This window comes from Vidua macroura, chromosome 1 (genome assembly GCF_024509145.1).
Source record: "Vidua macroura isolate BioBank_ID:100142 chromosome 1, ASM2450914v1, whole genome shotgun sequence".
NCBI lineage: Eukaryota > Metazoa > Chordata > Aves > Passeriformes > Viduidae > Vidua > Vidua macroura.
Genome location: NC_071571.1, coordinates 134,993,295 through 135,020,605, shown reverse-complemented (window position 1 = coordinate 135,020,605; position 27,311 = coordinate 134,993,295). Strand labels below are relative to the sequence as shown.

The 27,311-nt window shown below is 37.6% G+C and overlaps 1 long non-coding RNA gene across 1 annotated transcript; it reads left to right on the top strand.

The window, feature by feature from the left end:
• The first annotated feature begins 259 nt into the window (after nucleotides 1–259).
• LOC128814213 (uncharacterized) lies at nucleotides 260–3,457 on the top strand. Its single transcript, XR_008439311.1, has 3 exons — nucleotides 260–348; nucleotides 739–891; nucleotides 3,247–3,457. It is a non-coding gene; the product is annotated as an uncharacterized LOC128814213 (long non-coding RNA).
• Nucleotides 3,458–27,311: the final 23,854 nt, after the last annotated feature.

Below are 27,311 nucleotides of genomic sequence, written 5' to 3'. Positions count from 1 at the left end.
ACAACTGATTTCTTAGGTGTCCTTACTAAGGTTAACACAATGGGCACCAAAAGATGTAGCCCCGCTCATTACCACACTTCCATCACAATGAGGACTTTGGGTTTTCTTTCATGTCTCCAGGAAGGTAAAAGTGGGTAGGCAACAACAGCTTTCCAAAGATTCTAAATATCAGTCAGTCTTTACGTTGTAGATGGTGCATGCCTGCCAGAACACGCAATGAAACCTTTATATTCTGAATGCAGCCTGGCAAATCCCTCTGCATCTATGGCATTCCATAGGATTCTGGTTCATCTCTTGACCATAGCTGATACATGTTGAAATCTGTTGCTTATGCTGTACTTCCTGCAGGTAGCTCAATATGCAGTGGGCAAGCATCAAGGAACTGAAAAGGATCCCCAGCTTCCTTGGTACAGGTTTCACTGCAAAACTGTCTAAAGATGACCAGCACATTAAACAGATTTCATATACTGAACAATCCTTGAAACCCTAAATTAAACGGAATATTATTTTTAGAAGGAGCAAGGAAATTTCTCTAAGTAAATTTTACAAATCAATTGGTAATTCATTTACAGTTGCTTTCCAGTTATAAAATTGAGGATAGATTAATGCTAGGCAATGCCATGCATGGATAAATTGCAGTCATTTGATTTGCACCGAATCTAGGCTTCTAAATGAGGGTACATTTCTGCTGAGCACTGATCTCTTTTTTTATTTGTCTACATGTTGATCTTCTAAAAGGCTGAATCAATACAGAGATTGATAACAAGGAGCTTGAGAAATTTATATTTATCATCTGAAACAAATGCTGAAATATGCTGAATAACTGGAAGATTGCTGTGTGCTACAAATCCCCTTTTTCCTCATTGCTGTGGCTGTTGCCGTTCTTTTCAGGTGCGAAAGAGTATTTCACAAAATCCTTCACAGTATTAGCACAGAAATTTTGGTTCCTAAATCAGTATGGAAATTTGTAGTTTCTTAAATAATTTTTACTGAATGTAATATTGTGTATCCTATTATGTACAATAGGATAATAATAAAAAGGAGGAATATAAATACATGTAAAAATATAAAAGGCATATGTTTGAATTAATATCTACAATTCTACTTAGAGCTAAAATGAGTTTAGCATGTTTGAATTTTTTTTTTCTGGTATAATGATGCCAGTGCTGTAGGTTTGCAGTATAATCTATTAGAAGGAACTTTTTGATATAAATAATCAACACTGACTGTTGTATAAGCTTAATTAAACATGATTTTACTACAAAAATTTTGCTGAAATGCAGGTGTAACTAAAGGCAATATGGATTTTGTGACTGTCTTGAAAAGAGCCAGGATTTCACTGTAAGAGATTCGGAAGTTCTGTGATACTATGGAGCACACATATGTAATCTTGTACTATTTTTTTCTCCCAAATTAGGTTGGAAACTGTTATTTTTAACAAAATAATATACAGTTGGAAATGCATATATCCAGCAATTTTGAATACTGACTATTAATTTGTTATTTACTTATTGATGCTACAGATATATGCAGAAAGAACACAGAAATTTTGTTCTTTGGAGATTTTATTCATGTGCTAAGTATAGAATTTCAGAGATGTTTAAAAAATTTTATTATTTTAAACATGGTTTTAACTATTTCTCTTAGCTGCTTATAGAGTTGAATGTAAACATAGCTATCTTTCTCTATCAAGTGTTTTCAAACATTTTGATTTTTCCAAAACTGCAATGTTAAAATTGCAATATGCCAGAAATATCCTCAAGTTCACTGGTGCTTTAAGACTGTCAATCATTATGAAGCAACTAGAAAACCTTCTTTGTTCTCTTTCTGCTATATAAAAACATATCCTAATGTGATCACTAGTCATTTTTGTATGGTGCATTTATTGCCTGAGAATCCAAACTAGAATAGTGGCATTTTCTTTACTTACTAGTGACATAAAATTCATTACAAGTGCTAATTTTATAGGTTAAGATGGCCCAACCATGTATTAAGCTCATTGTTTTGTATCTGAAACAGATGTTACCACAAATATCACTGTTGTGCTGTATGTCTCTTTTTTTCTCTCTGATATGTGCCTGTGAGTTCCTCTATTTTTTTTATTTCTTTCCCATGTATTTTTCAAATGAAAGACATCTGTCTAATAATAACAAAGATTTCTTAACAGCTAAATCTCCATTTGCAGTCAGTGTAGCAACTTTTCCCCCTCTGTTAACTGTGAGTGTCAACATTTCCTTCTACAGCAGCATAAATTGCTTATTTCTAGCATATGGGCATGGAATGCCAGATACGTTGTGGCTTAGCTGAGGCATTAAATAAATCTCTCAGTGTTGCCGAATGCTGCTGCATCCTAGGGTCAAGAAAATGAAGGATGTGAATTTAGTGATAGAGAAATAAAGGTAGAAGAATATTTTGATTTTCATACTATTTGAGGGAAAATAAAAAAAAAAAAAAAAAGAGAGAAAAGTCGTAGCTTGCCACTAGCTCTTGTTATTCCACATGCAACGCCAGGCTGGTATGGAGTACAGCTGAGCCCTTTTAAAATGTAAGTACAATCCTCAAGAGCTGTATTGAAAAAACAAAACACATCACATGTTATAAATGAGTGAAAACAGAATCTCTAAATGTAGAAAGGACCATAAGAAATGCAGCCTAACTTTGTGAAAGGTAGAAAAAGATGAACTGTATTTTTAGGATCGTATGTTGTCACTTCAAAAAACCCTTCGTACTGGACAAAGTCTAAATGTGCCCTACCAAGTTGGGCTCATGTAACTATACTAAATAGGAGCCTACGACACAGAGTACATTGTTTAAAGACTACTTCAGGATGGTTTAGGGAGAGGATGATATAATCTAAATATGTGATAAAAAGAGATTACGGGTACATATAATATTCCACACTGGCAGGCATTCCTATCATGTCATATCAAAGTCTAGCAAAATGTTGAAAGTTAGAAATGTTATCTAGCATTAGCAGGCATTTAAGGAACGTCTCTTGAATATTTCTAGCATAAAAAAGTATTTCATGTGATGTAAATGAATGGTAATTTTCTGACTTTAAAGAGAACTGTGCCAGTATATTTCAGCATTCTGGACCCAATTCTGCAAACATGGAGATGCTTTCAATTTGCTCTGCCTGCCTTCCCGCCTTAGATGGCTGCGATTGCAGCGAAATTAATCCATTTAAAAATCTGCGGCTTAAACTTAAGGATTTTCAGTTTTTTCCTCCTCTCTTTTTTTTCTTAGAATATCAATAAGTTCCAATTGAAGAGCGGATTCTTTTGCAATTCAGGCATGTGCCGGCGATAACGGGCGAGTTGGCATGAAGAGAGGCAGAGATGGATTAATTATGCAGAGAACATGGAAATTCTGCTTATCATCGGCTAGCAAAGGAGCCCAGCTCACATAATCAGCAAACGAAGGGAGAGAAAAAAATAACAATGCAATGGCACCTTCCAGCCCATCATCAGGATTTTTTCTACCCCCTTGTAATTAAAAAATAACATACACTTATAGCCCTATCTCCTGTGCAGGCAAGGAGTGGATGTCCACAAAATAATTGCAGCGGGATATTAGAGCTGGGAACAAGGGCTGTCCATTCCTAGTATCCCTTACTCTCTCCCTCCCTCTTTTCTGACCTCTCCTAGGCACTTTCCTTCTGTCTGCATTCAGAATCAGATGAATGTCTCAGGTGACATCCTATCTCAGTGTCCATAAGTCCCAAATCTCACCCTTATCAAGATTCAAGCAAACATATATATGATAAATATTTGAAGTGCAGAAGCAGGGGGGTTTTATCCTGATCACCTATGAGCTATCTGCAGAAAATCACTTTGATGAGAACCTTTCGAAATAGTCTTTCTGAGTTTCAAAATAGATTGATTAAGAGGATTTTTTTGTTGCTGTTGCTATTTCACTTTTTCTCAAGGAGGATCATGCTACCTGTAAAGTTTTTTTCTGTCTCACGCTTTATTAAACACAACGTAAAAAATAAAGCAACAGATTTATTGGTCAGATAAAATTATGGTTGTTTAACAAGGTTCAGTAGCAATATATTTGAGGAGACTGATATAATAAAAAAGAAGAAAGCTGTTTCTCATAAAAAACCTCCAGATTGATTCTATATTTATTATTGTTCATTTTACTAATGGTATATCTCATGCAAATTAAGGTGCAGACAGTATATTTTACAATTTTTCTCCATAGACAGCTGATTTTACAAATGTGTTTTACTACTTTTGTAACCATCTACTATTTTGCCCACTGCTCCCTGTAAGTCATGCTCCCAGACTTCTGAGCCCTGGTGTCCCTCCCCTCCAGACCCATTGGTCAGCAACAGAGGCCAAACACAGAGAATGAAGCCCAGAATGATACAAAATTATGCAAGTAGGAAGGGAGAGCAGTAGGCCAGGATTATAAAGCTGGCTGCCTCTGGAAATTTAATTTATTCATTGAGTTCCTCCAAAGCAGGGGACCAGTGTGGGGCGCAGTTTGCACACCAGTAAATGAGCTCCTGGGGACTTTGATGATAACTGATTCTCTACTAAGTTTGTAAAAATTTTTAATCCCAATTCAGAAACTGTGATGAAGCTGGAACATAAAAATCTGACTCCATTGCAAAGTTATGCATGAAAAATCAGTAATAAATTTTCATCAGTATCCTTAAGAAAAGAAACGCATTTACAAAACTGGCATCTTAAAGACAAGACACTGTTCCAAACTCTGCTTTGAGGCTCCATAGTGTAAATCCAGAATAAATCCACTGATCTCATTATATTATATAATCAAAGCAGTGCTAATGTATATGTGCACACATAGTCGCACACAGTTTCAGAAAAAGGTTCAACAGGGTAAGGCTTATGCTATTTGTATCAGCAGTACAAGACCCTCTCCAAAATCCTGTGTTAAAATTACTTCAGTGTGGTTTCTTTGTTTTGTTTTAAATGAAATTGGAATGGAACAGCTCTTAGACATCACAGCTCTTCCAGCACTGCAGGGGTGCAGCAGCAGCAGCATGTGTGCTCCAGGAAAAATCACTTCTAGCCTGAGAAATCCCCTTGTCCAATTGTACTGCATCCTGGCCACTTCTCTCAGTGCAGATGCCAGCTAGGGGCATTTAGTGTTCCCACCTGGCCATTTTGTGAATAGGAAATTATCTGAGATCTTCAACCCTTCAAGCCACAATAGTACTTTGGGACTAGATTTACTCTGGGATTCTTTTCATTATCCCCATACTTGCCTCGAGCTTCATGGGAAAGTGCTCTGGTCACACTGCCCGAGTATCAGAAGGAAAAAGCTGGGACTGGGAGAATGAAGAACCACTCCACATAGGAAAAGATTGGATTCAAGAACATCTAAGGAACCTGAAGGAGCACAATGCCATAGGACTTGATGAGATGCATCTGTGGGTCCCGAGGAAGCTGTAACCCTCATTTTGAAAAAGGATAGAAAGAAAGATCAGGGGACTGACCGGTTAGCCATTATCATCTCAGTGTCTTGGAAGACCATAGAGCAGAAGCTCCTGCAAACTGCTAAGGCACATGGAAAACAAGGAGGTGATTGATCACAACCAACATGCCTTCACTAAAGGAAAATAATGTCTGGCAAATTTGATGGTCTTCTATGGCATGGTTACAGCATTAGTGGACAAGGCAAGAGTGAATGGCATCTACCTAGACTTGTGACAAGCAATTGCCACACAACATCCTTGTCTCTAAAATGGACGGACAAGGATTTTATGGATGGACCGCTCATGGATAATAAATTGACTGGATGGTTGTGCTCAAAGGGTTGCTGTCAATAGCTTCATGTCCAAGTGGACCGACTCTCTTACAAGAAGGACTTGAGGATATCAGTTGATGAGAAGCTCAGTATGACCTGCCAATGTGCACTAGCAGCCCAGAAGGTCAACTGCATCCTGGGCTGCATCAAGAGGAGTGTGGCCAGAAGGCTGAGGGAGGGGATTCTCCCACTCTTCTCTGCACCAGTGAAACCCCACTTGGAATAATGCATCCAGCTCTTGGGCCCCTATCAGAAGAAGCACATGGGCTTGCTGTAGCAAGTTCAGAGAAAGGGCATGAAGATGATGTGAGGGCTGGAGCACCACTTCTATGAAGATAGGCTGAGACAGTTGAGGTTTTTCAGCCTGAAGAGGAGAAGGCTCTGGAGAGATGTCAGAGCAGATTCCCAATAACTAAAGGGGCCTACAAGAAAACAGTTTGTACTGCCCTTGTACTGTTTGCAAGGGCATGTAGTGATAGGACAAGGGGTAATTGTTTTAAACTGAGATGGTAGATTTAGGTTAGATATTAGGGAAAAACTTTTACTGTGAGGTTGGTGAGGCACAGAGAAGTTGTGGATGCCCCATCCCTGGAAGTGTTCAAGACCAGGCTGGATGGAGCTTTGAGTAACCTGTTCTACTAGCAGGTGCCCCTGCCCATGGCAGGAGGTTGGAACCATGATGATCATTAAGGTCCCTTCCAACCCAAACCATTCTATGAATCTAGGGTAGCAGCCTTAGTGTGTTTATAGAGGAGACACAGGCAATCCCAGTCTGATGGCAGCCCTGTTTAGTGTTGAACAGAATTAAAAAAAAAAAACAGGAAAAGAAAGGGAAAAAAAATAATTGAGATGATAGGTCCATAGTCACAGAAAAACACCAGAGGTCCAGCCAGAAAAAATAAGTACTCTCTAGATTATTTACATCTATACATTAGATTGGAGCTAGTAATGAATAACAACTTCATTGCAGAGGCAACAGCTGGTCACCTGGCTAAGAACTGTTTGTGAATAGAAGATGTCATGGTGAGAACCTCAACCAGCTACCCACACTGTCCTTGAGCCTATAAATAGATCTGCATAGCCAGGTGTGTGTTCATGCAGAGATGCAGCTACAAGTTCACTTGGTGAGTTTCATTTTGAGCAGTTCCTAGTATTAAGCAGGTTTTTGTTGCTCTGCTGGGACAGAAACTTTGCATAGAGTGCATACTTGTATAATCTTTTACATTTCCTGAAAACAAGTTTCAATGTCTTTCACAATAGGAGGCAGATAATAGAATTCTCAGTAACCATAACAGTAAATGGATTTGTAATCTACCCATGATTAAAATTATTTTCATCATGAAGCAGAATTCTCATTATTGCCATTTTAATATTATCAACTATAAAGTGTCTCAGTGATTGATACTATAGACAGCAAACCCCTATATTATGGTAATTAAATCTAAAATGAATCAGCCATATTTATACGTCTTAGTATAGCACCTGATTATTTAAAAACAATTATATTCTGGTGTCACCTAACTGGGGACACTACTTTAAGAAATACACTGGAATAAGAGCTGCTCAGGATGAGAGTTGAGCCATAGGCAAAACAAAAAGAAAAAAAAAAAAAAAATATATACTGTTCCCAGTTTTAAATAAAAGGGATTTCAATTTGTGAAGACTTTTGGTCTAATCTTTTTATAAATATTAAGACCTTTGCAAAAGTCTAATAACAGATACCCAAAATGCAGGCATGTCTTTGTTCACAGTATTTACATGAGTGTGTGTTTGTACAGGCCTGTAAGAGAGGACAAAAGCAAAATCCTTTCACCTTTAAATGTATTTGTTTTGTCTTTGAAGGAAACCAAGTAACTGCAAGAACAAAATTAAACTCTCCCCTTTTCAAAAAAGGTAGTTGTTCCTGCCCCTCTCCAAGTTTTAGAATGACAGTTTAGTGCTGTCTTAAATTTAGGCTAGCTCATGGATTAGTAGCTCTTCAAGACAGATTTCAATATCTGGAAATGATAAACTTAGCAAAAATATACTAAAAAAAAAATAGTTGTTCATCCTTACCATATAAGATTATTTTATCAGGACAGGAACTTCTCGACCAGAAGAGCACTTATACCTTTTATCCCCTTAATCTTCAGTTGTTTTCAGTGCAGTTTACCACTGCCTGCTCTTACAAGTGACTTTTTTTTTTCATTTTGGTGAAATTTTTGTACAAAAAATTCTTTAGTGCCTCTGTTCATTTGCAGATTTCACCAGGCTTGCAAAAGCACACCTGTTGTGCTGTCTGGATTTCCTTTTCTGATCATAGGCTTCTGACAAAGAGGGGGGAAAAGAAAGATTTTTATCAAACACTCTTCACCGGACAATGAATTTTCTTCACCATTTGAATGTATCTGTGGAATGCCTGAGTGATTCATTACAGCAGATTCTGAAGTATGACAATGGGCCGCAGAAATGACTGATGGTATCTTTTTCCTGATTTCATTTCCCTGATCCTCTTCATCCCTTGGCCTGTGTACCTCGATTAATTAGAAACCAGGGATTTTCACTCATCAGCTGATGGGTTTCATGCTCCACTCTGTCACAAATCTGCTGCTTGCACTATCTCTCTTACAGCTGGTGGCTGCTTTAAAAACTTTCTTTTTTCTTTTTTCTTTTTTTTTCCCCTTTTTTGAAGCAGTGCTTTGTGACTACAGGTTTAGGCCTTTTTAAGATTCAGACATATTTTTAAAAAGAGATTAAAAATTAAAGTAAAGAAGATTCAAAATCTCTGATTAAGTTAATCCCTATCCAAATGATACTTGTCCAAAAATGAACTTTTTGAAGAGATAATAATGTAAATGTTTCATAGCTCTCAGCTTTCCAAGTTCTTTTTTCAAGATATAATAATTGAAGTATTATGCAAAGGATGAAAGTATATAAATATGATTTTTGTAAAAAAGGCCCATACGCTCAGTTCACATGCATTTTAGTCCTGCCTATACTATATAGTTAAGCCAATTGCATTTCAGATTTCACTTGTATGAGGCACCTTCTAATAGGATCCTGCAATAAATCATTGAACCATTATTGTTTCTGGAGGAAATATTTCATAATTGAAAATATGCTGCCCCTTAGGGTATATACCAAATTAAAGTCACATGGTGATATAATCCCTAAGGAAACAAGCCATAATTAAATAGTATTTAAAATGCAGAATATTTTGCAATAAAAATCCCCCTCAGAAACTTAAAATAATGTGTGAATCACAGACAACAAACATATCAATTATGTCTACCATAGACAATGTAACCACTGCTATTTTGCTTTCTTATCATTATGTATACCCTCCCAGAATTTTTTCCTTTAATATATTGTCAGCATTAAAATAGGGACTTTATTTTTCTCCCATTTTTTTTTTCCTGTGTGAGCAAGGATCAGAAGTAGCATAGTCGTTCTGGAATGTCAGACTTTGTGGACCCCATGTGCTACTAAGAGGGGCAATGCAGAGCCATAGACATCCATGTCTTTTGTTTCTATGTTTTTAAATAGATAACAAGTCTACAATATAGTTAAACTTAATTATGATTCTTTGAGCCCCTGTATTATTGATTGATGGCCTAGGTATAAAAGTATACATACAATATCCCATGATGCAGCTTTTTGCCAGGCAGGAGTTTGCTCGAGCAAGAATATTTTTGCTTTATTTGTTTCCTCAGTTTTCCTTTAGTCTCAAAATAAATGTCAGATGTGTAGAGTTGAAAAACCAAATAGAAAATCAACATTTCTGTCAAATTAAAAATTAACTTTAAAATGTTAATTGAATTACCTTAACCCACTAATTTTTATGGTTCCTTTCTACATTAATTGTCTGTAAATTTTTGCTTATCACTAATAGGATGCCCTTACAGAGCAACCTCCAGAAGGTAGCCAGGTGTAGAAAGAATCTTTGTTACCCTGAAGGAATCTGGACCTTGGCAACCTGCAGCAGAGTGTTGCAACCTGCAGCAGAGGGTCAGTTGTACAGTGCCCAGCTCTCCACCTGGAATGCTGCATCCAGCTCTGGGGTCACCAGCACAGGAAGGAAATTGACCTGCTGGAGCAAGTCCAGAGGAGGTCACCAAGTCGATTAGAGGGATGGAGTACCTCTCCCGTGAGGAAAGGCTGAGAGAACTGGGATCATCCAGCCTGGATAAGAGAAGATTTCAGGGTGACATAATTGTAGCCTTCCCGTACCTGAAAAGAACCTACATAAAGGTTGGAGAGGGACTTAATTACAAGGGTATGTAAATGGGTATATTATATATAATAAGTCAAGGGGGAATTACTTCACACTGAAAGATGGCAGATTTAGATTAGATATGAGAAAAAAATTCTTTACTATGAGGGTGGTGAGGCACTGGAAAAGGTTGTCCAGAGAAGTTGCAGATACCCCATCACTTGAATTGGTCAAGGCGAGGTTGGATGGGGCTTTGAGGAACCTGGTCCAGTAGCAGATGTCTGTGCCCATGGCAGGGGGATTGATCTAAATGATCCTTAACATCCATTTCAACCCAGGCCATTCTATGATTCTGGTATATAACTGAGTTTGCTGTTTCCCAGGGATAGCCATTAACAGGATGTGCTCAACTATGTCCTTCTCAGATTTTGCTTCTTGCTATAATACTACATTTATATGAAGAAAAAAAAATCAGAAATCATATCTTCTGGATTTTTTTTTATTTTGTTGCCAGGTTGAAATGAGTTATGATGAGTTATGATGATGAGTTATAATGAGAGTTATGACTAAAAATATTCAAAGTAATTCAGCTTTTATGGGAGAGATTCTGCAGTCAGATGTTTTCAGCCCTTTGACACATCAGAAATTGCATATTGGGTTTCATGGAAATTTGACCATAGACACCTCCTGCTTTTTAATGAGGGAAAAAATAGTGTTGTTTAGATTAGTCTCATTTTAATATGCTCCTTGAAATCAAGTATAACCTGTTGTAACTAATAATCCATATAAATCTTCTGTCTCCTCTATTTTGTGGTCTCATTTATGCACTACTCCTAGTCAGACAGCTCAGACTGCTAAAAGCATTTGTCTGAGTCATTATTCTGAATGTCTTTAGTAGATCCCTCTGCTTGACCACATCCAGATCAAGCTTAGAGTTCTTCCTTTGATTAGGCTTATTCTTCACAGCTTTGCCACGCACACCAGCTGCTACCCCAGCTTTCAGCCCTCTCTGCTGCTGCTGCTGCTGGCAGGAGAGTTGCTTCCAGGACCCACCTCTCAGGCATCTTCATGTGGAGCAGCCACTAATTGCACCTCTCTCAGTCCTCAGTGATCAATTCCCCAAAGTGTTTTCATGTCTAATTCAACATGATAATTCTCCACATTCACTGAGGTCTTCAAACTTCAACTGCTATCTAAACCCAAGATGGAAATGGAATCATTAATTGATTCCATTTTGAATTATTCCATTGAGATTGATTCCATATGGATTTTCCTTGTATTTAAAGTGTTAATATGTGCAATAAATATAAGTGTTAACTGGTCTGGACAAAGTGGATCGATGGGCTGAGGCCAACTGTATGAGGTTCAATAAAGCAAAGTGCTGAGTCCTGCACTTTGGCCACAACAAGCCCCTGCAGTGCCACAGGTGGTGGGCAGAGTGACTGGAAAGCTGCATGGCAGAAAAAGACCTGGGGATGCTGGTTAAGAGTGGCTGAACCTCAGCCAGCCTGTGCCCAGGTGGCCAAGAACACCAATGGCATCCTGGTCTGGATCAGCAATGGTGTGGCCAGTGGGACCAGGGCAGGGATTGTCCCCCTGTACTGGGCACTGGTGAGGCTGCACCTCAAATCCTGTGTCCTGTTCTGGGCCCCTCAGGAAGGACATTGAGGAAGGACATTGAGGTAATGGAGTGAGTCCAGAGAAGGGCTATGGAGATGGAGAAGAGTATAGAGAATAAATCATATGAGATGCAGCTGCAGGAGCTGGGCTTGTTAATTCTGGAGAAAAGGAGGCTCAGGGGTGACCTTATCACTCTCTACAACTCCCTGAAAGGAGGGTGTAGCCATTTGGGGATTGGCCTCTTCTCCCAGGCAACAAGTGACAGGACAAGCAGACATTGCCTCAAACTGTGCCAGAACAGGTTCAGCGTAGATATCCTGTAAAACTTTTTCACTGAAAGTGTGCCCAGGCACTGGAATGGGCTACAAACGGATTTGGTAGAATCACCATCCTTGGAAGTGTTTGAGAAATGCCCACATGTGGCTTTTAGGACTATGGTTTAGTTGACAAGGTGGTGTTTAGTCAAAAGTTAGAGTTAATGATATTGGAGAACTTTTCCAACCTTAATGACTCTGCTCCTCTGATTATATGACTTTGGACTTTCAGAAAATGTAGTTTTCCTGTGTTTCAGATATGAAGCTCCAGAACTCCAGCTCTTAAAAGAGTAAGCACTGCCAGTTAATGGCTTTGTGGATCTCAAGGCACATCTTACTTTCTTCTCTGCCCAGACATGCCATATTAAGTAAATAATTTATATTAGGGGCTTTTATTTCTTAATTTATTTTCATCAGCTTTTATTTTCCTTCAGTAAGGAACAGATCTTTGTTCATCTTTACTCTGGTGCATATGGATTCAATTATTTAAATAGTCTGCTTCAGGTTGCTGTAACCATTTACATGAAGTATAGGCACTTGGTATTTAGGACTCCAGTTTTCCTATATAGTCAAGTTAGGAGCCTTCAGAAGGTGATAGAGCTCCAAGAGCAGCTGTATGGATTTGAAAAGGATGAATATTCCTTCTCCTTCCTCCTGGTGTTAAACACAATGAGGTTCTGATTCTGACAGCATCTTTCGGGATTGAGACAATGGTAATATTAGAAAAAATTACAATAAATTTAACTGTCATTTGAGTCTTGAAGAACTGTGCATTACAGAAGAAGACCTTGAGAAACAATTTGTGAAACTGAACATTTATTTTGTTGAATTGAACCCTGATGAACTGAAATCCCAATTATCATTTCATTTGTACCCTAAGATTCATTTCTCTGCAGATTTCAAAAGAACAGCACTAGATCAGTACATCTCTCAGCCCAAGCTTACCAGTCATCATCAACACTATCTTTGTATTTGAAAATTAAAAAGTTAATTAAAAAGCAAGGATGGATAAGAATTTGCATTTCTGATCAAAAAAGTTTTGAAAGTTTTCTCTTGCTATCAGAACTTAGTAAGGAAAAAAAATAATGTGAAACAATTTAACCTGCTTATTAAGAAATAGAACTTTCTTAAGGTAGGCAAGATCTATTTGCTTTTATAGAGACATTACTGTCTGTATTTTTCTTTAAGCTCAGAAAGACATCATCAATAGCTCCTTTTCCAGGTTGCCTAATTCTGAGATTACAGGTGAATAAAAAAGCGAACAAAGGAGCTTTTTGCGTTGACACAGAGAATGTTTTAAAAGGATCCCAAAGGCAGTCAACTGGTACCATCAAAGCACAAGACAGGAAAGTGACCTGCTGAGAGAAACACAGGAGATTCAGGAACACTGTCCTTTCAACATGGCTTTTTGACTTTGTTTTTGATAAAGACCCATCCCCTATGCTATCATAGATACCCTAACCAAATCTAATGTTGAAAATTGAAAATGTTCCTGAAAACATTCACTGCGGTGCCAAGACATAAGCAACCTCCTCCAGAACAAGCCTATATGTGCATGTTTCTCTTTTGCTTGTCTACTGTAAAGAGGCTGGATTGAGGCTGCTTTCCCTTTGGTAGGATCTGAGGATTTCAGGGATGGAGCTCTATTACACCTGTCCCTAAGCCCACTGCCAAGAGGGCAGACTCATTCACTGTTTGCCTCATTACAGCCTCAGCTGAAAGGGACACAGTATCCAAATTCATAGATTCACAGAATGTTCTGTGTTAGAAGGGACTCACAAGGACCATCAAGTCCAGCTCTTAAGTAAATGGCTCATACAGAGATTGAACCCACAACCTTGGTTTATTACTTCTCCCATTAACATTTCTGCTCAGCAGGGAGTTTAAGCTGGTCTGTGTCACACCAATTCCAAGCAAAGGAAAAAAGAGGTGTTTCAAATGCCTGTGTGTAAAAGTGGCATTGGTCAGAAAGGGGGGAAACAGGATTAATAACAGTGAAGCCAATCAAAAATTGTGCACATGCAAATCCACCATTTTTGGAAAAATTCATATTCATCATATTCTGAATTCTTTTTTATAAACTTGATGAAGTACTCATTTTCATGAGAAACAGTATGACCCTAGAATTTCACAATACCAGCAGTATTTCTCACAAGAAAAGCATCTGATGCAATCCTAGTTTGACGTCTACACAGATCCTGGACACTTGAATAAAGAAGTCCACTTTTCAAAGGAGTCTACTGTGAAAACAAGGCAAATCTTCCCTTGTTATAACCTTCATCCAGTCCTGAAGATTTCCTGAGCTGGAAGAGGAATCTGCTTCCTTGAGCTTGGCAATTTTATTAGAATGGTCTCATAAAAAAAATTTGCTTAATTGCTTTTTTTTTAACAGACTAATATATTAGACTTCCACTACATTCTAGTTTCACCCAAACTGTAGAAATGACTGTGTGAACTGTGTAAAGAACTTTCTTCTGTGTAAAAATTTGCATGAATTTTAATTGATAAAAGTTTTTCTGCTACATGAATAGTGAATAAACATTCTCCTTTCACTTTCTACATATTTCATGATTTCATGGACATTAATTTATGTTCCCCTACACTCATTCCTTTCCCAACATGAAAAGTAATTTTCTATTTAGTCTTTTCTGATAAAAAGTTGGTTTGTATTTTTTTCTTCTCTCTATTTTTTCTAGTTTCACTATATAATTTTTCAGGTTAAATAACTCACTGTTTATTTTATTACATTTTTATTTTATTTTATTACAGTTTCCAAATTACTCACTGTTTAATATGTAAGAGTTCTGTGTGTCTGTGCAATGGCATGATATTTTTTACCTTGCACTTTATTTATTTCCTAATTATTTTAAATATTTATTTCATTTTTTGGTTATTTCTAAGGAAATTATATTTTCATAAATTTTTTCTAACTACAGGATCTTTTTCTTGAATGGCAATGGCTAGTTTATAGCCTGTATTTTTTTCTTATTTACATAACCTTGCGATCATCAGTATGAATTTCATCTGCCATTTTATTTCTTGTTCACAGTGTTGTGACATCCTCCACAAGTCTTCTCAGCTTCCATTTTAAGTAATCTGAATAATTTTAGACCATTATTTCTGTACCAAACAGTCTCCCACTGTATTAATAAATATATTAAATAACAAAGTCTCTGCACTGATCTGTAAGGAACTCCTCTGTTAACTCCTTGCACTGTAAAAAATAACTATTTATTTCTGCTACTTTTAGATTACTTAGAACCATGAGAGTCAAGATTTTTATAGTCCTTTGTTGGAAGATTTTTTTAGTGTTCAAGGTATGCTAAGACAATTTGGTCACTTTTATTTATCTGTGTTCACTGATTCCACAAAAGAACTTTTCTGTAAGTTAGTGAGACACAATTTCTTTCTGCAAATTTAATATTAAAATTTTCAAATTTCATTTACTAATAATAATTACCTTAAATTATAGCTTAAAATACAAGTGTCTTAGTCTCAAGAATATCTTTATAATAAAACATGACAATTCTTTACTACAGCGCTCCATCAACTTGCTCATTGTGGAATAGCGATTCAAGTTTTCAATCTACAAGGACTTCTTGAAAACTTTACATTTAAATAGACATCATGTCTAATAACTTTTTCTCCTCTGATATGAATGGCAGACTCTATACAGTAACCAATTAATAATATGATAATACTATAAAATTTTATATTTGAGTTCATTCAGAAATAAGGGACAATCACTTGCTAATGGTAATTTTATTAATTTTTTCCAATTCCTAAGAGACCATTTTGGCTGTGTGGACAGAGCTTGTGTGAAGCAGAGTCACACAATCCAAATTTTCCCTGTTGTTGAAGGGTTTGGATGACTAAGCAGAGAAACTAACTTCCCAGGGCATTAGAAGGGACTACTGAACTGACTTCTGGTTGAACAAAAAGTCCAAGTTATAGATATCATTTCTTCTGAAGGAACTATGATTTATAGTTGAATAGCTGCATAGTATATGCAACCTGTGGTTCCACACACACATTTGCTGTATGAATTAGGCTGGTGCAGCTGGTTACATCTCATAAATACGGTGAGAGGCCAGGTTGAAAATGTTTTTCAGCTTAAAAAATGTGCATAATATATACAATGTACACAATTTACACAATGACATTCAAATTTAGAGACAAGAAAAGCTGGTACAAAAGAGTAGAAGATGAATTGTGGAAAAATATGACTATTATTTTAGTGTTCCTTTTTGTGTGTAGTGTTAAAAGTTCCAGCCTAATTTTTTTTCTGACAGCAAAACCTGGACAATACACTAATCAGCTCATCTTCAGCTTTCCCTTTTTCATCTCTTAAGGTGAGGCTAAACTTAGCCATAAATGTGAATGTGAGGTTTGAAACTTGATTTATTTTAATTTTTTGAATAAAGGTTCTATGCATATATAGCCAGAATAAAAGTTAAATTCAAGCCTTGCAAAAAAAAATATTTTATAACTAAAATTAAGGAAGAGCATGAGACTCAAAGATGAATGTAAAATATCCTTCAAAATAACAAAGTTAATTTCAGTCACATAATAAAACATTAGTATAGTTGTATAGGTTAGTCAGCATCTTGGACAACACTATAAAGTGTTATCAAGTGTTAAAAAATTTGCAACTGTTGAAATATATAGTATCAATGATAACAGTACCAGAAAATGCCTTGGTGCATTTTTTTTTATTGCAATACTACAATTTATCTTACAGAAGAGGAGCCTGATCAGCCTTGGACACACTCTTCTAAGCCCTAAAAATTTTTTAAGTGAAAGAGGAGCTTATCATAACTTTTTCTTCACTGGTAGGTCATGGCATGGAGCAGATGAGAAAGGCTTTCCCTCTGTTTTCCTGTGGATGCCACAAAGGTATAGTAAGAGATGTAGTGGCTCATAGGATAGGCCTGGCACTGCATCGAGGAGCCTGCTGCAGCCATGAGAAAATAAGTGTGGGAGACCTGTGTCCCACAAAGCTGTGCTGGGATTTCAGTAGTGACACCATAAAGTCTTCCAATACAGAAGAAAAACTGGAATTTCAAAGTATAAAATATTGAGTGAGCATTTTTATCTTTACCTGCCAATTTTACACTGGCATGTTCAGCTATTAATTTTAAAGGGTTGCAAATTATTTGGACCCTTTGGAGACCTTATGTGATGAGCAGAATAAATCCAGGCATATCTATTGTTTAGTTGCATCATACTGAATGAAATACAGTCTCTGTTCATGAAGTAAATGTGGCAGTAAATCAATTCCATTCCAACAAAACCCTTTTTTGAAAAATTCCTTAAGGATTTTGGAATTATTTTTTAACATCTGGCTTATCTTATATCTGCTTCACCAATCTAATGGTGTCAGTTTCAAAAGAAAAGAAATTTCACTGAGATTCATTGGAAGATGACAGATGGATTCTCCCTTACTGCCCGAGACACGAAATTGCAGGTGACACCTGATATATGATAATAAAAGAGCACCCATCAAGTGATCGGCCCCTGGCCTTTATTTCGTGACGTCATGAGAACACAGGTGCCTTACCTCTGCGTCCCGGCTGCCCAGCAAAATGGTCTGCATTGTTAGCAGCTTACCCAGGCAACTTTTATCTTCCCATCTGTGTGGTCTCTGCTGTGATAGTTTTGGAGTGGAGCCATCTTCACTATTCTGAGAGTTAGGAGCAATTGGCTGCAGGACTGTTCAGCCTGCTCTCTCTTGTAAAGGCCATCTTTTGGGGCTTGCAGTTTTCATCAATACTGGAACACATCCTGGACAGTGATTAAGAGACTATAAGAGGAGAAAATTAATTCCTCTGCACTGTTCAGCTCTCAAATACATTTCAAGCCAGTCAAACTAAGTTTTAGCAGTTTAAAAACACCAGAAATCCTTTTTGTCCACTACTATTATGTGTATCATATTTGGTGGTTTGAAGGAGTAACTAATTTTTAATATATTGGTAGACTTTGAGAGAGATATCAGCACAAGTTTAAAATCACAGAATCACAATACATGCTGAGTAGGAAGGGACCCACGAGGAATCATTGAGTCTAACTCCTGGCCCTGCACAGGACCATGCCCAAGAGTCACACCGTGTACCTGAGCAGCCCAAAGGCTGCTTGAACTCTGTCAGGCTTGGTGCTGTGACCACTTCCCTGGGGAGCTGTTCCAGTGCCCAGCCATGCTCTGGGGGAAGAACCTTTATCTACTATCCAACCTAAACCTCCCCTGACACAGCTTCAGACCATTGTCTCACATTCTGTCACTGCTCACCACAGAGATGAGATCAGTGTTTGCCCCTCCTCTGCCCCTCGTGAGGAATTCATAGACTGTGATGAGCTCTCCCCTCAGTCTCCTCTTCTCCAGATTGAACAGACCAAGTGACCTCAGCCACTCCTCATACAGCTTCCCCTCAAGGGAAGGCCCTTCATCATCTTTTTTGCCCTCCTTTGTACACTCTTTAATAATGTCTTTCTTTTATTGTGGCACCCAAAACTGCCCCCAGGACTTGAGATGAGGCTGCCCCAGTGCAGAGCAGAGCAGGACAATCCCTCCCTTGCCTGGCTCGTGATGCTGTGCCTGATGTTCCCCAGGAGAGTGTTGGCCCTCCTGGCTGCAAGGCACTGCTGGCTCATTTGCAACGTGCCATTAATCATGATTCGTGTCGGAAGACTAACTGTAATTTATCCAGAAGTAAAGAAGATTTTACAGAAGTATAATATCTCCCCTAGAACATTCCTAATAACAAGGTATTTGTCATTTGCATCCATCTTTTCAGTCGTTCCTGGAAATGTCCATAAGAAAACCCAAATCCTAAATCAGTCTTTGCCTGAAATCATGAGGCACTGAATTCCACCAAGAAACCTGCAGAGTTTTTGTGGCTTTTGGATATGACCAAAAAGATTCAGCTTTTAGTGAAATTATAGTGCAGGACAGTGCAGAGATATTAAATTCACTGAGGTGCCAAAATTTCAAGGCTGCACCCCAAAGTGTCCTTCTGCCTAAGACATCATTTTTTGAAGAAAGCCCCAGTTGAAAAACAGCAAGCCATTGTTGTGAACACAACTAAGCCACTCTCATCTCTGTGAAGGGATTAGTGGAATTGCTTTGATTACTCAGACTGAGGAAAAGGTGGGACCATGATCAGGACTGTACTGCTAGACCACCTTTCACATCTTCAAAAAAACTAGAATAGCATGTCCTTTACTTAAAGCAAAGTACACAATACTGCTGTGATGGACTAAAACAGGCTGTGTAAAATTAGTTTTGCAGCTAGTGTAAGCAAAGGTGCCTTTTCTGATGAGATGCATACTCTGTGAAATGAGCCTGCTTGTAACACAATGACTTATAAAAAGCCCACCAGAAGAGCAGTAATCAACTGACAGCTGTGCCTTTGGAACAGAAATGGTTAAACATGTGACCAAGAGTGGTCTGAAGCGTGACAGAAGCACAGCTTTGTGGCAGTCCCAGTAAGAATGCGTTGTCCAGTCACCCAAGATGGTAAATCATGACCTCATTTGCTGGCAGTAGAAACACCAGCAGGAGTTAGGGAGGAATCACTTTGGAAAATACACCTGAGGGGAAAATGCATTAGCAAAATCATCACTCTGAATAAAAGGAAGTAGCAAGGCTCAATGCTATGTGTGGATCAGTTCAGCAAACAGATATTATTGCTCAATACAAAGTACAGGGCAAGACTCTTCCTAACTTTCCAAAAGCTAATACCTCATATTATTCACCTTATTTCATTAACAAGGACTTGTTAGCTTTCTCCTTTCAAACTGTTAGTTTTTATATGTTTCTGTTGGAGAATGATATTTTTCTTTTAGCCCTCTTGGTTAAAACTGCCTGCAATTCACACTTATAGCTTTAATATATAGAATATACCTTTATGAGTGTGCATCTACCATTTTGACTGTCCCTAAGATTGGTTGCTATAAAATGCAACAAGAAACCATTCTTTTCCTTTGTTCTAACACCTTGATGATCATAATTTCTTTTTTCCAGTGTTGTCTTGCTTTTACATCTCATTGAGACCAAACTTCTTGTTCTATCTCTCAAAAACACATTTTTTTTTTAAACAGATTTCTTTCTTTCACCCACATTCCGGCAGCCTTGGGCTGAACACAGTTTTCCCATTCACAAAAGTCTTGATACTTAGAAACATTCACGTTTTTCATCCAAGCCCCCTCAAATGGGCCAGCCAGCCAGCCCTTTACCCTCCTGAAAATGGGCAGCAGACCAGTGATTCATGAGGTTTCCGGTTCTCTGGAGGAGTTTGATTTTGCAATGACATCAGCCAGCTCTTTTAGGATTCCTGGATGAATCCCATGAGGCCCTATAGATTTGTAGACATCCAGCTGGAGCAGCAGATTCTGCACAATCTCAGGTAGACTGGGAGTTGATCATTCTCACAGACATGGTCCTCCAGCTCAGGGCATTTGAGACCTCCTTGGTCCATCCTCCATGTTGAAAACAGAGGCAGAGAATGTGTTAAACACCATTGTCTCAGCTCTTCCTGTTTGTGAAATGACCATCCTCATCCTGTAATGGACTGATGTAATTCCTCCCGAGCTTTCCATATGGAAACTTCTCCTCTTCAGTCTCAGCTTCCATCAGCAAGCTTTTTACTTTTCCATCTTCCAGCAGTTGTTACTAAACTCGTGCTGTTGCTCTGTTCTCAGTACACTGGGAAGATCTGCGGTCTCATTTTGGGAAAATTGCCACAGTCCACACTCAGAAGAGCCAAGGTCCTGCTGTTTGTGTAACAGCTAGAGACAGGAGAGGGGAGAAAGCAGAGCAGATGGAAGAAGCATCCCAATGGTCAGAGCCAGTATACCGAGTATGAGCTACCTGTTCTGTCATCCTCCTCCTTTTGGTGACCTCCCAATAGTAGCTTTATTTTTCTGGCTATGGGAAGGCTTATTAAGAATGGAGTAGTATTTGCAGTCTTTCTTACCAAGAATAAGGCAAAATATTCTGCTTCCAAAGTGTATGTAAGACTCTGAAAGCCATATTTTGTGGATGTTGAATACAAGTATATGCCTACCTTTTTACTGGTGCTATTTTAAATGTTCAGTCTGCATTCACCAGTGTGGGCTTTGACATGTTTGATTTTGTCATGATAATCAGGTTTTGACCAATTTGTGTCTTCAAAATATTGAAACAGTAATATTTTAACAAAAATACGTTTTTTGAATGATTTACTTTTGTGTTATTTCTCTGGTTCCCTGAAGAGTAGGAAAAATATTGTTTGTGTAAGTTCTAGCCCACTACAGCAAATACTATTTCCATAAATACTTACACAAAATAAAAAATGATTTGGGGATGTTTTCATACTAGGGTTTTCCTTCCCGTATACTTTCTGGAAGTGTCTTTTTATTGCCATGAACATCTCATAAAACATATTTTAATGCTGCCTGCTCAACAATTGCAGGTATTTATTTTCCAGGAGCTTTCACATCAGAGGCTCTGTATCTACAATTTCACACATCCAGCTAGAGAGTAAGAAACAATTATATGAGTCTCCAGTGACCCATTGTAGCTAAGAAAACAACTGAAATAAGAAATTATGGAGAAACAAAAATTCACAAAAAATTGAGTGAACAATTTCAAACACAGATTAAAAGAAAATAAGCTATTTTCAACAAGCAAGTGGAGAGGCAGAAATATTGAAAAATTGATAAATAATGAAAATTATTCATTATTTATTGAAGGGATTTTTTACATGGTCTAAGGAGCTATACTATATATGATTTTCAAGCGATTTTGCTTAGGGAGCTTCTCTTTGACAATGCTGGACAGTTCGCTGTGCCACTTTTTATTAACCTTAAAGGGAGAGGGTTCTTTGCCATGAAGTACACAAAAATTGAATCAGACCTATGTCCTGGAATGCAACCTTATTATCCTCAACAGTTTTAGCTGTGATAGTAATGTTTCCATTTTTTTCCAATCTGGAATGGTAGTTCTGATTATTATGATCCTCATTTAGGGCCCAAGCTGTAAGCAAACATTTATGATCTCTGTATACCAACACTTGAGTGTGCAACGACTGCTCTGCACATGCAAATTTTTTGCACGAGGCAGTTCTGGAGAACTGTTGTTTTATGCAATAGTATCTAACCATATGTGTCTCCAAGTTTTTCATTTAATTCAGCATTACACTATCAAAGTGGCAGTGGACTATCTCAATCACTGCAGATTTTTTGGTCCTTGCTGTATAGGTAGCACATGAAAATGGTTTTGCCTGATAAAGCAGAAAGGTATCACTGAATGCTGGAGCTCCAAGCCTGTGTCTTAATCACAAAGCTGCTCACTTTATGGGAAAATTTTTATATTATGGCATAGGTCTATAGCAGAAGATCATGTCTGAGCTTATGAATGAAATGTTAACTTTTCTAACTGACCTATTTATTCACTATATGTTTAATCTTGCATTCACTGTCCTCTGAGGTTCTTGGTATACTAAGTCAGGATTGTAGGACAGAAAATTATCCCTGGGGATCAGTATGACTAAGCTGAAAGCTCTTATATTTTTAAAGGGTTTATGCTGTTGCAATATTTCTCCAACTTGTTTATATTCTGCCTGTTTCTGGGGATGGGACTGGTAGTACTTCTTGTTTTGAATTTTGTATGATACTTCCCATTTTAATATTCTGTTTTCACTTTCAGACTTTAAACTTGGGCTTTGAAATTTAAGTTTTACTGTTGTGTAGCTCTCTCAGACTGAATAAACTTTGGAAATATGAGCCAAAGGGGATTCCACTGTATCTCAGAAAAAGCACATGGTATGTCTTCAAGGGCTCCCAAGCCTCATTAAATTGTTCTAGTGACCTTTCCTTAGAAGATCTAGTGCCCCCATCCTTGAAATGAGTCTTTCTGTCTTGCCTAAATTAATTGCCAAATTAATTTGGATCAGATCACAGGCCCTTGAGAGGTGCAGTTTTACATCTGGAGCCAGCAGAGATGCCTGGGCTGCAGCCTTAGGAGTCCTGTCTGTCCCGTGTGCCCAGCTAGAGGAGCTGGACTGTCTGTCCCACGAGACCTTGGTTTCTACACACTCTGTGTGTACACAGGCTTTATTTACAGGAGGCATGAGCTGAAATTACAGGCATTGCAAATAACAGCCCAACTGCACGTAGGGACCAAGCTGATCTTTGAACAAAGTGTGGTGAAGGATTCTAAAACATGATCCTGGATGGGTACCAGAAAACAGGAAGACATATTTTTGTCAATCTTTCCATGCCTTCTACGAATATTACCCTTCTGCAAAATGAGCATAAATAATGCCTCTTCTCAAAAAAGCACTCTGAAAAACCTCATGATGTCGTCACTGCTTATGGAACTGCAGTACCAAGCACCATAGCAAAGCTCATGAAAGGATATGAAATTCTCTCTAAGAAACAAGGCAGCTCTTCACCAATGAAGGAAGAGCAAATTGGATAGCTGCTCACCAAATATGCAGTGGATAAAGCCGAAGACATGTAATCAAAATATCTGTCCAATAAAGACATGAATTGTGGTGAAAGAGGCAACATTCACATTTTATTAGTTTCTGCTAAGGGTCAACGTGCCCCCTTACTACCTTTGTATTGTAACAATTGAATTGTAACAATTCCCCATATTAATTTACCCATTAATTTATTAATTTACCCATAGAATAAGATTACTCTGAGCATTGTATATAGTTTCATGTTAGTTAGCTTTGTTTTTTTTCTCTACTTATCTGTGACATTTATTTGTTTCATTACATCACTACTTTCCTCTTGAAACAGCTATAGACAATGTGTTCCTTAAGTTTTGAGTTCTACTAGGCTAATTCTTTAGTCACTATGAGTAGCTTTGATTATATTTCACATAAAAACTGTAACATATTTGATCTGATGTTACAGTCTCACAATATTCAGCTGAGATTCACTCACTAAGGAACATCATCCATTGAGCCAGCTCCTCCTTTCTTTCCCTATTTTCAAATTGCAAATTCTTTTTTCTAGAAAATTCTTGCCTTTCAAATTACTGGTTAATACTGTAGCAGCAAAGATAAACTTAATAAAATAGATTAAATATGAAAAATGTAATTATGTTTTAAATTAAATGTAAATGTTTAAAAATATAAAACTTTGTAAATGTGTTTTTGCATTTTGTACTGAAACCTCCCATATATATGTATAGAGCAATTGCCCACACATAAAACTGTCTCACAAATTTCAAAGTAATAGTTTGTGTAATTATATTGAATCAGAGGGGTCCTGTTACTTTGTTCATAGCTGGGAAAAAAAAGCTTATGTAATACTGAAATGAAATGTTATTACAGTCTCACTTGCTCATTCTTGGAATTGGCTTAGTGATTACTTCAACATCGACATCAGTGAAAAACATTTGACATCTGGCCTAGAAAATCAGACAGCAGACCACAGAGACTTTGATTAAAAAACTTCATGTAATTTTCTCCAATCAGTAAGCTGGCCTATTCTTTTATTAGAATGAAGGCTTCTCTCATCACCTGCAAATTTCTAGGAAGACCTCAGAAAAAAAAAAAAAGGGGGGGGGGGGGGAAAAGCAGTTCTACCACTTTCATAATAAATTTCCATTCCAACAAGCAATTGTACAGACTGAAGAGAGCATTGGTTCCACTGACAAATTGTTCTCCTCTATTTGCAAAGGGTCAAACATCTGATTTCCAAAAGGTTTTTTTGCTATTTATTCTTCTATCAGAGTTCACTATTTCATCCTTCTCTCTTTAATGATTCCTCAGAGGTTTTACACAAGATACAAACCCATTTTTTTTGAGAAATGCAGCAAAATGTACCAGCTTTTTCATGTTCTTTGTATGTCACTGAATAATCCAAGCTAGGAATTATATGGGCCACTTATGATCATGTTTTTATACCATCTCTGGAGCACAACCACTCTATCATGAGAAAGAATGAACCATTAGTACAGCATTACAACATACATTCAGAAATGAGCTGCACTGCAGCAGCAGCATCATGAATTAGCATCTCAGGCTGAGACTTCAACTCACGACATGAGAGCAAGGCATCAGTGAACTCGTGCAAGAAATACTTCAGTAATGAACCCCCGGCACTGCCTTTCCTCTGTGAATCAATTTTCTTCAATGAAACTGGATAATGAACTTATTTTCAGCAAGCTAATTTCAACGTATCTGTTTTCAGCTCCAAGAGTGTTGCTGAAGCCCTTTCAAACACAGTACCCCTTCTGTCTCTGTTTTGGTGAGAACAAAGTCCTTGCTAATATAATGCTACAGTGTATTTGCTTACCTCTTAAGAACAATGAGGTATGCCATAAAATATGATACTACTATCAAAACATTCATAATCAAATCCCAATTTGTTACAAAGCTGGAATAGAAAGAAATTATTGTATTTCCCTAAATTGAATGTCACAGTGTAATTCTTATAAAAAGTAATGATCAAAAAAGTCTTGAGAGAAAAACTGTAACAAGGAGACAGAACAGGCTGGCTCCTGGAAACAGAACAAGAAATCTCTCTACCACTGTAAACTGAGAACTATTAATGATGTGCCTTTTGGATTCTGATCATAATCAATCATATTCCAATGCAGATGAGTTTCTCTTGCTCCTGTTGGATTTTTTTAGAAACAATCGTGTTAGTCCGTCCTGTTTAACATAGCCCTTTAATTGTACAACATATTGATACCTCCAACTGTTTGCAATCATGCTAAAGGAATAAAAAAATTCCTTTATGAAGATGTGCCTAATGGCCCAAACAGAACACCTCAAAACATATAACAATATAACATTTACAGTATAGCGATTTTTTCCCTATATGTAGGGAAAGAACAACAGCTTGCTATCAGAGCACAAATGCTGTGCACAAATGATTACTGCATCCTGTCTGTATTCTGTAATTCTTTCTTTAACTTTAACTACTACTGTAAAACACCATGCTTAATTTCCTACTAAAGCATTAACATATGACTATGAATTTCACAGTATAAAAACCCTATTTTTATGATACATATTACTAAATCTCATTCAGAAAGATATTGAATAGGATCTATTGCCCTGTTATGCAAAGTCTTGTTACTCTGTTTTACATCCTCAAAATGTTTTGTATTCATGCTACACTCCATTCCACAGCAGTCACTTTTTTTTTTTAACAGTTAAAGTGCTGTAATGTCTCTACTAGGGGCTAGGTCAATTATTCCTTTTATAATAGTATCAAGACAGAATAAACCCAAAATTCCATGTTTTCCTCTCTGTGTTAGGGAAAATGGGAACAGAAGTGCACAGAATGGAAGGTTTTCTGATGTGATCTGGGCAAGAAGGGGGGTACACATGGGGCTATAATGAGCTGTATCTTGTGTTTGCTTTGTTCTGCTGCATGGCTGCATCCCTACAGTAAACTATCACAGGATTGGACATTAATAACTTTACTCTCACTAATTGGTTATGGACTTTATGGTACCAATCAATAAACTAATTAAGCTGGGTCAGTTGGTCTCCTGAGCCCTTCTTAAGAACAACAAATAGACAATTGTCAAACATGGGTCGCAGACACCACCAGCAGTAAGTGAGTGATGTACCTGAAGGATGTGGGCAAACACAGATGTCTGTGGGCCTGGGAGGGGGGCACCAAGGCCTGTTAGGGAGCTGCTGCTGCTGGGAGCAAGGATACCTATAGAAATACTTGAAGCATGGCCATAAGGGAAAGACAAGAAAAACGGCTTTCTCAGAAGACCATTGGCTGGAAAGACCTCAGAAACTTCTTCCCCATGTGCCTCAATCATTTAAAGTTTCTTTAAGAAAAAATGGAATAGCATTAAAACCAAATCTGCCTCTGTCTTTGATTTTACCCTCCAAACAGATATAGCCTATAATATTTCAACACCTGCCTTAAGGGATTGGGTAAAAAAAGCAACAGAAGCGGTTTTCCTTATTTTCTCTTGCGCATATGCTACCTTTCCTGCAAACACTGAATATTATTTAAATTTGCTTCTGCCTGGAACTTCAACAACAGCCATTTGTTTTTCCCCCCATGAGCATATTACAGAAATTTACTTTTAGTTGATTGACGCTGACAATTATGATAAAAATGATCCTTTATGTTATATCTGCTTAATGCAATGAATCTGGTAAAGGCTGAAATAAAAGAAATACATATCATACATACAATACATACAATCATATAATCTATGATTGTAGTGAATTGGAGTAAGTGATCCAGGCTATTTTTTTCAGGACTGTCCTACTATAATTCTCTTTCAAGTTATCTGAATATGAATTAAGTGGCACCAAACATATTTTTTCTTCAAAATAACATTTGTTGACTGAACTCTACATGGTATAGCCAAGGATGTAACAATTCTTTATGTAACTGCAGTAAATGCTTGGCACACTGAGCTTCTG